The sequence below is a fragment of the Alexandromys fortis genome, unplaced genomic scaffold, assembly GCF_014885135.2.
Source record: "Alexandromys fortis isolate MF-2015 unplaced genomic scaffold, M_Fortis_MF-2015_v1.1 scaffold_4, whole genome shotgun sequence".
In the NCBI taxonomy this organism is placed as follows: domain Eukaryota; kingdom Metazoa; phylum Chordata; class Mammalia; order Rodentia; family Cricetidae; genus Alexandromys; species Alexandromys fortis.
The window spans coordinates 29940068-29957414 of NW_026067944.1; the positions used below are offsets into that span (position 1 = coordinate 29940068).

At 39.5% G+C, this 17347-nt stretch overlaps 1 protein-coding gene across 4 annotated transcripts in view; it reads right to left on the reverse strand.

Moving 5' to 3' along the window:
• Positions 1-17251, reverse strand: part of Atp6v1a (ATPase H+ transporting V1 subunit A) — a 66704-nt gene extending 49453 nt beyond the window's left edge. For 2 of the 4 annotated variants that reach the window (XM_050148868.1, XM_050148866.1), the window contains exon 1: positions 16532-16809. The gene's annotated coding sequence lies outside the window, so the exon portion shown is untranslated. Of the gene's footprint in view, positions 1-16531; positions 16810-17176 lie in introns of those variants that run through there. The other 2 variants (XM_050148870.1, XM_050148867.1) reach the window with 2 other exon arrangements.
• Positions 17252-17347: the final 96 nt, after the last annotated feature.

Sequence of the window (17347 nt, forward strand, 5' to 3'; positions counted from 1 at the left end):
CCTCGTTTCTAAAAGGTTTAATGTTTAATGTAGCAGCAGCAGCAGCTGCTGCTTTCCCTTTTTAAATAAGTTTTTTTTTTTAATGCTACATGTTTGTATGTGTCCAGATGCCAGTGAATGCGGGGGTGTGGGTGAGGTGGGGTGGATGAATGTTTGGTCTGCATGTATGTTTGTGTACCACAAGCATGCCTGATGCCCAAAGAGGTCAGAAGAAGGCATCAGAGCCCCTGCAACTAGGGTTACAGATGGTTGTGAGCCACTACGTGAGTGCTCAAACCAAATCCAGGTCTTCTGCAATAGCAACAAATGCTTTATCCTAGGAAGCATCTTTCCAGGCTCCGAAATGTATTCTTACCTTTCTATTATTTAAGCAAACTAATTACCTGGCTAGTTTTTTAAAAATTATACTGTGCAATATCATAATTTTATTTACTGAACAAAATGTACTATTAGCATCGATGATATGCCAGCTGCTGTACTACAGAAGAAAATATGTCGTGATATCCAAATTTCCTTTTGTCATCCTTTAATCCTCTTCTGGCATGCTGAGAAAAAAGCCAGGCGGGCAGTTAAAATAAGGAGATGTGCGTGCTCTCAGAAGCAGCACAGGCTGATTTTAGAAGATTGCAGAGGGAAGACGTGTGAAGTTGAGCTTAAAGGAGGGAAAGCTGAAACTCAAAAGACATCAGACTACACTTTGGAGTCACTCTGGTGACAAAGAGGCGTCAGGTTACACAGGAGAGAAAAGGCATCAGAGTACACAGCAGTGTTCTCCAGTAGACAGCTCAAGTCTCCCGGGGTACATACAGAAGGGCCTTCAAAGGTCTTCATGAGGCCAAGCAGTATCTCTTGTAATTTTTAAACTAGATAATTAAAGTCTCAGTCATATATGATAGATGATTAATGGAAAGAAATCAAATGGATTTGTTCATTAGTCAGCTGTCTTGTGGGTTTATCAGTCAGCTGGATAAGTATAGTCACAATGGGAATTTTGGGACCTATCCTTTTAAACTTCTTTTTGTTGTTTTAAACATTCGAGGCACATTCTAGGCATTAGAAGCAATAACATTAAGATAATAAGATAGTGATCCCAGTGCTCCAGAGGCAGGGGCAGGTGGAAGTCTGTGAGTTCAAGGTTAGCCTGGTTTACACAGTGAGTTCCAGGGCAGCCACAGAGAAACCCTGTCTTGAAAAAACAAAACCAACAAAGGATAGCAAGAGACTCAAAAGCCCAAGTGACACACTACAAATTTACCTCTAGACAACTTGTCACCAGATGCACATCTTTGCTTTAATTTGACATTTTTCCTTTTTTCTTTTGAGACAGTGTTTCTCTGTGTAGCCCTTGCTGTCCTGGAACTCACTGTGTAGACTAGGCAGGCCTGGAACTCATAAACATTCAGTTGAAAGAAAATACCCAGCCTAGTCCACAGAGTGAGTTCCAAGACAGCCAAGGCAACACAGAGAAACGCTGTTGCAAAAAAATAAATAAAATAAAATAAAAAAATAAAAATAAAATAAAAAAAGGAAAATAAATGCAGGATTTGAACCTGGGCAGCTGGTCTCTAACTCTATGCCTCTATGCTCTTTAAGTATTTATACTTTTCTGCACCCTTAATTAACTATGTTGATTTCTAGTACTTGCATTGAAACAATTATATTTGATAAAGACAATATAATATTCTCTACCTTATCGTGACAGTTACATCAGAGTATCTCAAAAGCTCTCTCTTCTCGGATCTATAATTTTGTGAATTCTACATCAGCTTTGCCAAAACAACATTTTCTATTAGTAATACAAAGGAGTTTAAAAAAACTGAAAATTTTTTATTAGGTAGACATATTATAAAGATTTGATAAGTGAACACAATTGAGCATGTAGTAGTTTGATAAACACTGTTTTACAACATAGCAACTATTTCTTGATATCTATAAAAACAGTCAAAATAAAAAGTGCCCACAATTTTTTTTTTTTTTTTTTTTAACTACACAGGGTTTCTCTGTGTAATATTCCTGGCTATCGTGAAACCAAGCTGGCCTGGAACTCACTGAGATCCTCCTGTCTTGCCTCTCAAATGCTGGGATTAAAGGTGTGTGTTATGGCCTGTGTCCCACGCATGCTGGAGAAGTGGTGGGCAGTTAGAGCAGTCTGCTCTTGTAGTGGACTCTATTTCTGTGCCAGCGATCCTTATTAACGTGACTCACAACCCTGTAACTCCAGTTCGTGGGGTTCCAATGCCTCCAGTCTCCTGAACATGCACCTTGGGCACCCACATACATGTGCACAAGGCCCACATACACACACACACACAAACAATTAAAAATAAAAAAAATGTTAAACAACCTTCTAAAGTATTTTCAGGGGGAAAATTAAGAGTGATATTATAACCTCATCCCAAGTCTTTACAGTAGAAGGTGCAAATACACTATGATTTGATGCTGCATGAGACTCCGTTTATACAGTTATCCCTACCGGGATGTGACAGGGATACAGCACTAGCTAAGCAGGTAAGAGTTCCTGGGCTAGAGCTCCAGACATCCCACCCAGAGTCAGGAAGAAAATGTGGCATACACAGCTACATTCAAACAAAACCAACTCAATGATTACATTAAAATTTATCCTGAGCTACTGGATTCCTACTTAAGAATAAAAAGCAACTATAATTTACAACTAAGATACCCTTAATTATAAATTATAGTCCCCACCATATTTGCGAAAAATGAAACAGAAAAGAATCTGTTATAGAAAAGGAACAGCCCAGAAGGCAGCAGAGGCCGTCATCTGACAGTGAGTCACCAGTCTCTCCCCACCAGCACTGCGGAACACCAGAAGCTGCCTTCCCACCTCCGCCTTACAGCACACGCCAAACTGCCACGGTTAGTGTGCTGTACCTAGGAATGTCTTTTTCCTAGAACCCATTTCTTCTACTACCATAGTTTGGGCTAGAGACAAGAAGGTGACATAACAGATAATACTAACGTTCCAAGGCAAATCACATACAAATCTGACTCACTTCACTTACACTGAAGTGTTATTTAATATAATATTTGAAAAAGAACATAGTAATTCGTTAAAAACAATTTTTGGAAAGCACAGAGTTTTTTTGGTTATTTTGTTTATTATAAAAAAAATCATTAGATTTCAACCAAATACTTAAGTTTCTTTGATAATTAATTGTATGCATCCCAAGGTATACAGTGTGACAGGTCAACACGGGTATGCAGGATGTAACAATCACATCAGGATATGTATGTAGGTGTCCACTGCTCCATTTCTTAATTTACTGATTTACTTTAAAGACAGGGTTTCATTGTGTGTACCGTCCATCTTGGTTTCGAATTTATAACTCCACTGTCTCTGCCTCCTGACTGATGTGACTATAGGCACATGCCACCTAGTCTGACCTTACTTACATCTATTTTTATCAGCAATTTTCCTGCATAGAGAAAGGCACCCTAACTTGTTTAATATTTTTATGCTTGCTCAAAGTTAATTCCAATTAAAAACTTTACTTTGGTCATTTCTAATGCAAAATACTACTGCAAACTAGTCATGCAGTAAGTACTTCCCTATCCAGCTATTTCACCTGCTCAGCAGACCTATCTGAAATAGTATATGGCGGTGGTGGCGGCAGCAGCGCACGCCTTTAATCCCAGCACTTGGGAGGCAGAGGCAGGCGGATCTCAGTGAGAGGAGGCCAGCCTGGTCTACAAAATGGGTTCCAGGCCAGCAAAGAAAAAAAAAAAAAAACCCGCCAAAAGCAGAAAAAGACAAAGAAATGCTATAGGACAGATTTATTTAACTATGCATACCTAGACTCCTTTTTCTGTCAATAAAACCTAAACCCAAATTTCCTTCAAATTTTGGGAATTCTATCATTTCAGTTGCTTGTTTGGGAATAGTCTGACCAATAAAAAGCAAGGAAACTCTTGTAGGAGTTTCTGAGAGCAATTTCTCTTCTCTGTTAGAAAAACACTGATTAGGAGGAACCACACCCTCCTTTGGAAGCTTGATCATCTGCACAGGATGTATGAAATGTAGCAACAGGCTGGGACTTTGACACAGTTAACTTGGGCAGCCAGGGCCACCTTGCTACAAATGAAAATATACAAGGACAAAGGTTCTGGGTCCTTGTCTTTATGGATCCACTCAATTGGTCAAAATAACAGTAAAACAGAATGATTCAGGAATAAATATTTTACATGTATACATTTTGTCATATCATAAAAAAATGAATGGAAGGTAAACTTAGGGTCACTAGTGAAATAGTTCATGAAAATTACTAAAAATAGTAAGGGAATGTATAGACAATGCTGGGAGTCAAAGACTAGAGGAGCACAAGAAAATTACAGGGGGCAAGCAGGTTTAATGGAACAAGATAACATGATGACACACAAGTGCATGACTACTCACACACCCTCCACACACACACACACTTCAGTCTTGTAGCAAAACAAAAGCATTTCTGAAAATGAAGACATAAGCTGTGAACAGAATCAATTTTACCAGTTAAATGGGTTCAAGCTTAGTTGTTAGCCTTGCCCACAATTATTTTTAAAGTATTTCTAGAAATGGTTATAAATTCTTTTTATCTTTGCATATTGCAAATATAGCCACATGGACTTAAATTATGCACAGCTAAAAAGTATTATGTACTATTTTAGGACAATGGAGATTTAATGTGGCAAATCACTTGAAGAGCTACCTTAGCAGGTTCTGAATTAATGGTCAAAAGAATAACCCATAATCATTACAAAGAAGCAATTTGAATTTATTACTAAGGAACACGGGAAGCAATTTAGTAATGTGCAGCTAAGCCCTTAAAGCGATTTCATTTCTGTTGCTATGCTGGAACACCCTGACAAAGGCACCTGAGGGAGGAAAGGGCTTATTAGGCTTACAATTCTGTCATCGTCGAGGAGACATCAAGGCAGAAACTCAAGCAACTAGTCAAATTACATTCACAATCAAGGAGGAGGGTTACTCATGTGGCTGGCTTGCAAGTATTTACCTAGCTTTCTCTTGTCTTACACAATTCAGAACCTGTCTCAGGGAACTGTACGGCCAACAATTGTCTACTTTAATTAATAATAAAGACGATTTCCCATTGTCTTCCTACTGCCAACCTGATCTAAATAAGTTCTCATTAGGAAGGACCATAGTCCCAGTGATTTTAGGTTGTGTCAAGTCGACAGTTAAAACTAACCAGCACAGTGTCTAATATGGATAAAAGAATCTCTACAACCTAAATTGAAAAACACAGCTATGGTAAAAAGTCCACAGACATTTTTCAATTCAGTGAGCAAGAAGTAGCATTTCTAATGGTTTGCCCAAGTATATTTCAATTAGTAACACCGACAGTTTACTTATTAAGTTGGCCATGAGTCGAGAAAGACTTGGTCATTCACAGAGGTTTTAAATGGTGTGGTGTGCTAAGGAATTAAAGTGGTACTTGCAATAAGTCTCCAAAACTGCTACTGTGTAGCACTGAATTACCCATTACTGTCATTATAAATCTGTGAAACAAGTCAAGGTTGGTAGCACACTTCTGTAATTCTTGAATTAGGAAAATGAGGCAGGAACTCAAGTTTAAGGCTAGCCTGGGCTATATAGAGAGATCCTAGCTCAAGAAACTAAAAAGCAGCAGGAGATGGCTCAGAGCATAAGGGCTTCTGCCTTCAAACTTGAGGACCTGAGTTCAGTCCTCCCATGAGCTGCCCTCTAATGTCCACATACTTGCTGGGACCCGCATGCACCCACCACCCATACACATGTGAGCGCTGGACTGTAACTACCAGGAAAACAGAGGCACCTGCTTTTGTCCTAAAGCAGTCAAGCTGCTCACTCGGGACACAAACACCTAGTATTATTTAGTTTCAGTCTTGGCTGGGACATGAGTAAAACAGGAACTCCTATTCACTGAATGGAAACCGATAGCCCTTAGAAATGCAGCTCGGCCCAATGCCCAATGTCCAAAACTGTTAAATCAGCACTTCCCTGGGGCCAAAGTTGAAGCCAAATATTATCACAGAATGACCTCTGAAATAAAGTATTTTTAAGCATCTTAAAATATTAGGAAAGTTCCTTTTATTAAGTATATTAGCTTACTAAAAATTTAAATGTTATATTTTTATCAATAATTTAGTGGTTTAAACTATTAACCATAACACAAATAATTCTATAATAAATGCACAGAATGTAAAGCCTATTATTTGGGCTAGTATTATTTAAAAACTTATAGTCAACTCAAAAAGGCTATACATAGAGGGACAAATGAAGAAATGACTTTTGACAGAGTATGAGTTCAGTAGAGAACTATTACCTCTTCAACAAGTGACAGTAGAATAAAAGGGTACGCACATACAAAAACAAAGCCACTACCAAAGCTCTTCAGTCCATACCTGCACTAGATAATAACCAACTGAAGCTGAGTACAGTGGTGCTGGCCTTTAACCCCAGCACTCGGAAGGCAGAGGCAGGCGGATATCTGTGAGCTGGGGACCAGCCTGGTCTACAGAACAAGTTCCAGGACAACCAGGGTTACACAGAGAAAAACCAAAACAAACAAACAAAAAAACAAAACTAAACAAACAAAAAAACAACTGAAAATGGATAGTAGACCTAAATGTCAAACTTGTAACTACAAAATGCACCTTTTGAGCCCGAATTAGTTAGATTTAATTTAACATAAACAAATAGTAAATCGACAAACTGGATTTTAGAAAAGTAAAAAATTTTACTTCTCAAAAAATATTAGAATAAAAGAGAAATTGCCGTGAGGAAATATTTATAAAGCAAAACTGTAACACCTTAATATATTTTTAGAAAAGCAATGTTTTTTCTTTCATATATTTATTTTCTAATTTTTTTCTTTATGATTTTTCCATTAAAATATTTTTCTTCATTCAACATATCTTTTGCTTATGGTTTCCCTCCCCCAATTCCTCCAAACTTCTCTCCTCTTCCTCACCCACCCTTAATAATCCTGAATAAGAAGGCAATGTAGGTTGGTGAGATAGCATAGCAGATATAAGAATCTGCCCCCAAGTCTGATGACCTAATTTTAGTCCTGGGACACACATGATGGAAAGGGAGAATTTACTACCCAAAGTTGTTTTGACCCCCTCCAACACAGACTGAGACATACACATGCATACAAATTTTTAAAAGTGTTATTTAAAAGGCATCCCAAGGGGCTGGAGAGATGGCTCATAGGTTAAGAGCATTGCCTGCTCTTCCAAAGGTCCTGAGTTCAATTCCCAGCAACCACATGGTGGTTCACAACCATCTGTAATGGGGTCTGGTGCCCTCCTCTGGCCTGTGGGCATATACACAGACAGAATATTGTATCCATAATAAATAAATAAATAAACAAATAAATAAATAAATATTAAAAAAAGGCATTCCAATTAAAAGAGGCAAAAGACTTAAACATATTAATATACACAATGACACAAATGGCGAATAACTTAAATACTTTCAAAGATACTTTCTATCACTTGGAAAGTACAAATTAAAACCATGATGCTTATTAGAATGGCTAAAACATTAAGACTCACCAAGGTAGTATTAATAAAGCTTTGAAACAGGAACTTGCATTTAATGCTGGTAATAAGTCAGGCATGGTGGTACACACCTTTAATCACAGCACTGGGCGGCAGAGACAGGCAGATCACTGAGTTCGAGGCCAATCTGGTCTAAACAGGGAGTTCCAGAACAACCAGGGCTACACAGAGAAACCCTTTCTTGAAAAACCAAAATAGTATCTTGGGTGATGACTTAGGAAGAAACGGAGCCTATTCTAAATGGGGCCTAAGGTTTCTGTCTTAAGACCCAGGCCTTGCTCTAACATTTTGGATATATGTTGGTGTAGAGGCAGAGAGTGAGAACTACTACTCGTTGCTCTGTGCTATGCTAACTTAAAGTCTTGATTGCTAATTTTTACCACAGCCTAATTATCTCTATTTCTGGCTGTTTCCTCAGCCCTTCATATTCCCAGTACAATGTCTTGGGAACGATGAGATCATGTTTAAAACAAACACAAACACACATCAACGAACAATAGCATGTTCTGAAAATGTATATTCAATCCCTGGCTGAGACCTGAGCAGATTCAGCTGGTCTGGCTGACGTGATGGTGCATGTCTTTAATTCTAGCACTCAGGAGGTAGAGGCAGGTGGATCTCTGAGTTCTAAGACAGCCAGGGTTATACCGAGAAACCCTGTCTTGGAAAAATGAACAAACATAAAACCACCCCCCAAAAAAGAAGAGAGAGTTTCTGCTTTGGATCATATCAAAGAATTTGGTGCCAAACAGTCTCTTAGATTCTTAAAACATGCTACATCTCAAAAAATTTAAGGAGTTTGAAATGAATATGAATGATGCTAAATATTTATTATAGCACTTTCTTATGTAAGGATTGGGATGCCCAATTATATGGAGACTAGGGGCCAGTGAGATGGCTCAGGTCTTGCCAACCTAGTAGTAACCTGGGTTTGATTCTCAGATCCTACATAAATGTGGAAGGAAAGAATCAACTCCATAAAGTTGTCCTCTGACTTCCACAAACCACCCCGCCTCTCAAACACACACACTTTGTAAAAAAATATAAAGACTAAATAACTTGTGATAGAATTTGTATGCTTAACGGCATTAAGACAGTAATATCTGGAAAGATAGTCCCTGAGTTCAAATCCTGAATTCTACTACTTATCAGCTTTAGTTATATTATTGAATATTTAACCATCACATGCATAATTTTCCTCATTTGGAAAATGGGGATTAAAAATAGGCATCACCTTAGCAGGTTGCGGTGAGGCTCCCATGGGTAATTAAAGGATTAAGAAGAAGGCCTTGCCACTTGTGGTGGCACATGCTGGTAGGATCTGCTGAGGAGGCGGAGGCAGATGGATCCAAAATGGGCCTGGACCAGAAACCATCTCCCAGCAATGTTTCATATGACAATGATGATTCATAGAGTAATTAAGTACTCAACTGGCATTTAAATGGAAGCTTTGTGAAAAGTCTCCAGGAAGACACTGTTAAGTGAAAAGATCGATGCTCAGAATACTATTCAAAGACTACCATGTATGGACAAATATATGGAGATGGAGGGCTAGGAAAAGACAACAGAAATGTCTTAATATGAAATTTTCACCATGCTTATACACATTACCCATTTAATTTAAAAGTATAGAAGATTTTGTTATACCATTCATAATACAGAACACACACACACACACTTAACAAAATAAAATTTTACTGTCTAACAAAAAATTATGTAATAAAAAAGAAAAAAAGCAGTGGCATGAGGTATGTTTTAAGTATGAGACAAATTCATCTCCCAATCATCTGCCATTTTCTATAATGGTATTAAACAATGTATCAACTTCTAATTCTTAGATGAGAATTGAAATCAAGCTGTGTGCAATGCATTGTATCTTTAAACCCAGCATTTGGAGAACGATGCAATAGGACTCCAGTTTGAGGGCACTTGGGTAACACATCTATACTGTCTCAAAATAAAAAAACAAGCAAATAAAACCAAGTACTAATTAACTGCAAATAGTTTAAACTTTGCTTTCTAAAGGCTTAAATTTTTCTTTTTATTCCTGTGTCTGTGTGGGAGTATGTGCATGTGTGTGGCAGGGCTGTAAAGGACAGACAAGGATCAGAGTCCCTGGTCTGGAGTTACAGGCAGTCACAACCTACCCAATGTGGGTGCTGGGGACTGAATACAGGGATCTGCAGCACTGATGCATGCCTCCGACCAAATCCCCCACACTTTGCTTTATTTGAAGATTTCTTAAAGAAAAAGTACGTCTTGCAATCTGGTGGACAGTGGACTTCTCTTACGGTGACGGTGTCACAGGATTAAGTCAGGTGGCAGAAACTCCACTTGTGCAATAAGCTCTACATCTCCGAGGCATAAAACATTCTGGAGCATTTAAACCAACACCAAAAGAGCAGGGCAATTTGACCCTTATCTGCTAATATCTATCTCTTTTTTTGGTACATTTGCATGATAATTTCTTATTAGGTGCTCAATGGTTACCACAAATAAAATTAATAATTTATGGAGTTACAAGGATAATTCATTCACTTCTTTCTACAATATCTAAGACAAAAAAAATATTTCAAGTAACTTTCATGCCTAGCCACTACAGAAACTATTTTTCATCTTGCTATTTCTTCTTTAGCCTACCTGACCTTTAGCTTCTTTTTTAAAATGTAAATAGTTCTGTTTTTACTACTTACAGAAACGCTGTGTTCGTTGTAAAAAATGGAAACGACATAATGGAATGTTTATCTAGCCTTTCTTAGGTAACCACGAGATCTTTGATTATCATCCTTTCCTATAATTCATTGTGATATAGACGTGTGCAAACATGTATGCATATCTTATTGTGGATACTCTTTACCTCTTTTTCTACTTATTTCCTCCTTTCCAGCGCTGACAAGACACACAAAATACATAATGTCTCACACATGGTTTTATAAAAACAGAATCTTTTATGATATACATTTCCCTTCACTTTACTTTTATCATTTAAGGTACCTGTTGGAAATCCTCTCAGGATATATTTAGAAACTCTTCCAAGTTACCAGGAGAGACTCAACTCCTACTACCGAATGACATCACAACATTTTAGAATACGGTTGTGCCATAATTTGCATAATACTTCTGCTACTATGCGTTCTCCTACTCCCAGAATTTTGGCACTGTCAACATCCATGCAAACACGTTCTCGCTTGCTCACTGCTGATCTTGTTTCCAAGGAAAAGATTTCACTGGAGACAATGGGAGGACTCATACATTTCTAATACTAATACTGTCAGCTTGTTAATCAAACCAAACCAACAAAGAACAATTCATTTATCTACTAGCATTTATGAGACAGTCTTTCCCTATACATCCCTCTTAACATGGTTTACCGTTTAATTTTTAAGAGTCAGAGACATACTGTTTCACTGCTAATGTAGCAATACCTAGTAAGGTTATAGTTGCCATCACGTTAGTTAAATGGTTAGCTTTTTCTTCTGTGAACTTCTGGTCACGTGCTCTCCATGAACGGTCCTACCAGGTAGTTTTGAAATTGTAAGAATATTGATATAGTTTCATAAGTCAATTTTTTCCTTTCCTAACTTGGAGGTATTTCTCCTTGGTTTATGTTCTATTTAGAAATAAAATTTGACTAATATCTAAAATACCTTATTTAGATCTAAATCTTTAGATCTAACAAATTTAATTAGTTATATTTACTATAAATATGCCTCCCCTCTGCACTTAAGTATCACTTTGACACGATGGAAATTTCTTTAGACATTAGGATTTACACACACACACACACACACACACACACACACACACACACACACACACACAGGCCAAAATCTCAGGTACTCCAAGTTGACCTTGACATCAGCTTGAGGATGGCCTTGAATTGCTGATCTTGCTCACACCTCCTGGTTATGGGCAGGTGCCACTACAGCCCTGATTTCCGTGGCGCTGGAGATCAAATCAGGGCTTTATGCCTGTTATGCAACCACTCAGCCATTTACCTCTATTTCTTAAAAAAGAAAAAGTCTGTACTTACATATTTAAGCCTAAAAGTACATATACAAATAAACTACTTTGTTATAAGTGAGTAAAGCATTTTCATTTAAGATATTCATGCAATTTTAGGATGAAAGAATTATTTGTGTTTAAATTTAAATGAGATTTAAAATTTTTTTCAGCTGGACCTAGTAGCACAGACCTGTAAAGTCACCTACTTGGGAGGATGAGGTAGGAATCTAACAAGTTCAAGATTTCCCTGTGTATGGAGCATATTCAAGGTCAGCTTGGACAACTTAGTGGAACTCTGTCTCAAGATAAAAAGTGAGACCCAGGTATCAGACTTGGTGGTGTGCATCTTAAATTCCAGCAAATGAAGGTGGATCTCTGTGAGTTCAAGGCCAGTCTAGTCTGCGAGTCCCAGGACAGCCAGGGCTGTTACACAAAGAAACCCTGTATCGAATCACCCCCTCCCCAAGAAAACAAAAAGAAATTAAAGGGAAAGCATTCTTATTGATCATATATTATTTATCAATACAAAAATGCATGAACATACACTTACTATATAGCAATTACTCTAAAGTGAATTGACATTAATGTAAATATTCAATTATCTCTTAGTAAACTACTTTCCTTAAAGTAAATGAGTATTTTTGTCATGATTAAAGAAAGATATAATCAAAAGCTATATTTCAACTATTATTTTATTTACTGATAGTTCCCATTGCAAAAGCACTCACTAATCCTTGTGAATCTCCACAGAATTAAAAAATTCTTACTCTAGTTCATGTCCATGTTGTCTTTTGTATTGCAATGTAGGAATAAAACTCTGGAAGTAGAAAAATTGTTTCCTGAAAATCAAGTCCACACATTAATGATCATAAGCATCAGAAAGTTTCTAAATATAAAAACTCACTAAACTATAGCTAACCTCCCCCCAAAAGGGGGGGAGGGGATTATGTTGATATTTCTCAGCTTCTAGTAAGTTCAGAGTCTGTTGGAACCACATATGGTAACACTTGAGTCTGTAGTCCAGCGACTTGGGAAGGTAATTCCGGCTGACCAGCCTTAGACCTGGGGTTTGAAAGCAGTCCGAGTAGCAGAATAGTCAGTCTCAAAAAATAAAGGTAACAAGTGGTTTTTTTAATCTATTTTTTTTCATGATCGACTCATTTCAAATTCTAGTCCATTCACTGCAACACAAACCTTTTGTACAAAAACGGGGCATCAGTAACTTTGTTGACATCTTAGGTCTCCCTAGAAGTTCAGCATATGTCAGTATAATTAGCAAGAATTTCTGTTGGTGTGGCAGCATATACCTGTAATGCCAGCACTTAGGAGGGTGATAGGAGGGTGACCATGTTCAAGGCTAGCCTTGGCCTCTGTTAAAACACAGCACACGCATGATCTACTTTAATAACACCCATGGGCTAGATTTAACTGTAAGGAAACTTTATTTTAAGTGCCCAAGGCCAGACAGCTAATAACAGGGAAGGCTAAAACCTAATCCCAGGTCTCTGTGATTAGGCAATCTACTCAGGTAAAATTTAAATTGTATTGCTTTACACTCACATACCATCTAGGTTTAAAACTACTTTCAAATAGATTGTGTAAGGTTATCTCATTCAAACTCACAATACCCCAGGGAGGAAAGCTTCTCGGTACAGAACACTGAAACTTCCAGCATCAAGCGCACTCAAAAGAGTGCATGACCAAGACAGGACACTGAATGAAGATCCTCTGACTTTACTGTCAAAGCATGTGTAGTTTCTGTAGAACCATATTTTCCTCATTTAGTATAAATATCTCTGCCCTCTCCTACTGAATGATAACCACAGGCCTTATCAATAAACATAACACTGTGGAAGTAAAATCTATTCTATCCAGTATTTGGAAATGTGCATTAAAAAGTTAATACTTAGCATACAACCTCAGAAGGAACTACAATCTATGAGAATTAAAGTGGTTTAATTTACTTGTTAATTGCTCAACACTCTACCAGGGACCTTAGCATTTTGTTTGCTTGGACAGGGCCTCATCCATTTCAGCATTCTCGGGGAGAAAATGTAATAGAGGCACTATCCTTTTCACTGCAGGGAGTTTACAGAGGAGTACCCCAAATCATAGAAATAATCTATAAACAAAAAGAAAGGAATAGAAAATATTTACTGCGTGGTACCCTAAGGGACTGGCTGCTTTGGCTCAAAGGGGCAGAATATCTTCTCACTGATGATATTCAATAAAGACAGTGAAATTAAGACCTCACAGTGTGTGTGTGTGTGTGTGTGTGTGTGTGTGTGTGATTTTTACATATTACTTAATGGAGGGCTCATTCCCCAAATAAATGTCTGCATATAAATCTCTCCCCCTTTTTAAACATGTTCTCACTGTTCTAGCTAGCCTAGAAATCTCTTTATAGACCAGGCTGGCCTTAAAGGCATGCACCACCACACCCAGACACACACAGAAATCTCATAAACTACACAGCAGCAAAAATGCCTTCCAATCCTTATCATCTGTGTGCATATAATGTCAAACCTTTTCCTATTTACTCTCCATTATTATTTAATCACCAAATCCTGCTCTGAATCTTCCAGATTTCATCAATAGTCTAAGTTACTGCTTTCACGAGTTCCCTAAAATTGGAGCGATTCATTGTGAAATAAAACTGCAGACTCATCCCATCTCTTTCTTATGAACTTCTCCTCCTCTAGTACTCAGGGCTTTTAAACTGGTTTTCTCCAGTCCATTTTGGTGCACCTGCACAGACTGGTTTGGACTTCAAAAGCACTTAGGAATTCTGTTTATTTGGTAAAATGTCACATGGGCAGGAAAGCACACCATTTCACCATTTTTTCCCCTCTCCTCAAGAGATCAGGGAACCTCATTCTGGAGAAAAATAATGGCTAAAGCTGTATTTCAGGAGATGGCTCAGTCACGAAAGTGCTTGCTTTGCAGGCATAAAAATCCGTGTTCGGCTCCCCAGCATCCCAAGTAAAAGTGAAGTGAGTTGGTGTTTCTTTAACCTCCGTGCTCAGGGGCAAATGTGGACAGGAGGATGCCTGGGGCTTGCTGGCTGGCTAGGCTTGCTGAATCAGTGAGCAAAGGGGTGGGGGTGGGGAAGAACAGAGGAAGACACCTCTGGCCCCCACAGGCGTGCACAAACATGCAAATAAAAATGGCAACAGGTGAATGGTTGAGCCAACTGTGGTGCCACCCATACCACAGAATAATGACGAGCAATGAAAAGGAAAGAACTGTTTAAGAGTCTGTATTTATACTTGTTATATAAACACATCGATAGCTATTGTCTGGTATAGATCACAGAATGGTAAAATTGTAAATACATATACAAAAACGAATATGATTTTTCTGGGCAGTACAAGATCATCCAGATATTTTTAGTAAGAAGTATCAGGCCAGTCTTCCTATTTTGTTAAATTACTATCTTTTTGTTTTAGTTTTTAGCTCTTGTTAAAAAATAAAGGTCATGCAATTTCAAAAACTTTGGGAGGGGAAAAATTCAGTCTGCCCGATCCCTGTAAGATAACCATTCCATCTTTCCCCTATTTTCTTTTCCTTTTAGTACTGAGAACTGGACGCAGCCCCTCAAGCATGTGACGAGGGAAGAACCGTGTTACAAGTACTCTGCAGATTTTGAAAAATAGATTCTTCAATCATATTGTTTAGAACTAAGATTAACTAAAAATCTGATTTCATATAAGAAAATGTATAAGCTAGGTTATAAAAGCCAAATGTGTAGTTTTGTAAGGCCTTCCAATTTAAAACAAGGAACTTTCTAGTTTGCACAACAAATAAAGGAGTTTAGCCACAAACTGAAAAACATTCCTTTCCTAAAGCTCATTATTTGAGGTGAAAACATTGGCTACTACATGTATATAAAATGGAGTACAAATGGTTGGGCAACCCTAGGCAAAATAATCCCTGTATTATATACCAAGCCAGAAGGGGTCATTTGAATTTTTTTTTTAATGCAAAGGCTAATTGAAAAAAAACTAGTGTTATTTCATAAATTTAAACTGGCCAAGAATTGACTGGGAGGGACAATTATCTAGGATTTAAAGAAAAAAACGTCCAAAAGGGGAATGATGCCACGGGCAGAAAATACGAAGTCAGTAGTATCTAGACTTAATCTTCCTGCTTTCAAATTATAGCCAAATGAATTTGGATCAATTATGTTTCCAGCTTGATCAGTTTCTGAAGAATTACTTCCCTTTCGGGAAAACCTCATCACTTTCCCATAAGCTAGCCTAGGTCTGCAGCCCAACCAGGCAACACCATCTTTCATCGTCTTCCCATTCAACTGAGACTGTCGCATTACCAAACACCCTGTTCTGAAGATAGTACAACCGCCTTCTCTCCGAGACGGAAAAGCTATAAGCCCCGCTCTTACCCTCCCATACTCATTCAGAGCAAGTGAACACTCACTGCACCTCTCTGCAAGGATACCCGATAAATCCCTTGGAATCACCGAGAACGCACATTCGTAGGGAAGCTCTTCAGTGACTCCGCAATGAGGGCCGTGGCAGAGACATTCTCTCCCAAGCCTGTCTCACCGGAGACGCCTCTGCCTCCAGCAGGTTTTCCTGTCTTCCTGCTCAGCGGGGCGAAGGCCTTTGCCAAGGACGGAGCTTTGGGGACTGGGACCCGGAGGTGGTTGCAAACCCCGAATAATGGTTAAAGCAACCCTATCACCTGAAGCCACAAAGACTCCAAATAGGGAACCATAATGGCCGCATTCGCTCTCAACCCAGAGAAAGGTGGGCATCCTAGTCCCTCGTCAGTCAACTACGGGGACCGGCCAGGGGTCCAGGAGATCTAGAGGAAGGAGCCCCTAGCCCATGCAAGGATGACAAGGGGAAAGGAGCCCCAAGCATCGCAGACCGCGGTTCACATTCCCCAGTCCCCAGTCTCCTCTCTGCCCGTCCATCGTCCCCAGGTCGCCAGTTACCTGTCGCACCTGACCCACCGCGGCGCGAAGTGCAGACCAGTACCCAGACCGGACCCAGAAGCTCTGTCACTGAGGGAGGGGAAGTCTTCAGCTGCAAGGGGCGGGTCCGCCCTAGCCAGTCATGTGACCTCAAGCTCCACCCTGCTTCTCCTCCCCAGGCACGCCGCGCGGCGCAGGCTTGAACCTTAGCGGATCGTTTGGAGGTTAATGGTTCCGCGGTCAGCGAACGAGTTATTCCCTTTTTTCACTATGACTGGATTATAAACTACAGCACAGAAAACGAGGCTAGCAAGGGTTAAAGTGCATTGCTAAGGAAGTGACGTTGAGTCACGCTCTAAGGGCCGGAAGTGGCGATGGAGTCCCGCCTCTCTCTGCCCCGAGTTAAAAATCCTGGCTGCAAGGCTTAAGCCTATCACGTGACTTTTTTTTTTTTTTTTTTAAATGTGGCTTGGCTGCTGGAGGATCGCCAAGTTATCCGGGCCGTTCGTTACCTTTTGATTTTAAAAACACATTTACTGCAGGTCTCCACAGACTTTCTGACATTAAGAAGAATCCATTTTATAAAACCCTATTAGGCGACCAGAGCGTTTGAAGGTCACTGGAGACCGGAGGGGGGGGTTGGAAAGGGGGGCGGGAAAGACTGACCTCGCCGGTTTGCGGAGAGGGAAGGGTGGAAAGATCCGGATTTTACCGCCGGACCCGACCGAGCGAGCTCGGCGGGAGTGTCGCAAAGGGTGGGCGGAGCCAGCCCTCCGCAGGCCCAGCCCTGGCCCAAAGGGGAAGTCCTGGAGGGGCGGGGGGGGGGGGGGGGGGGGG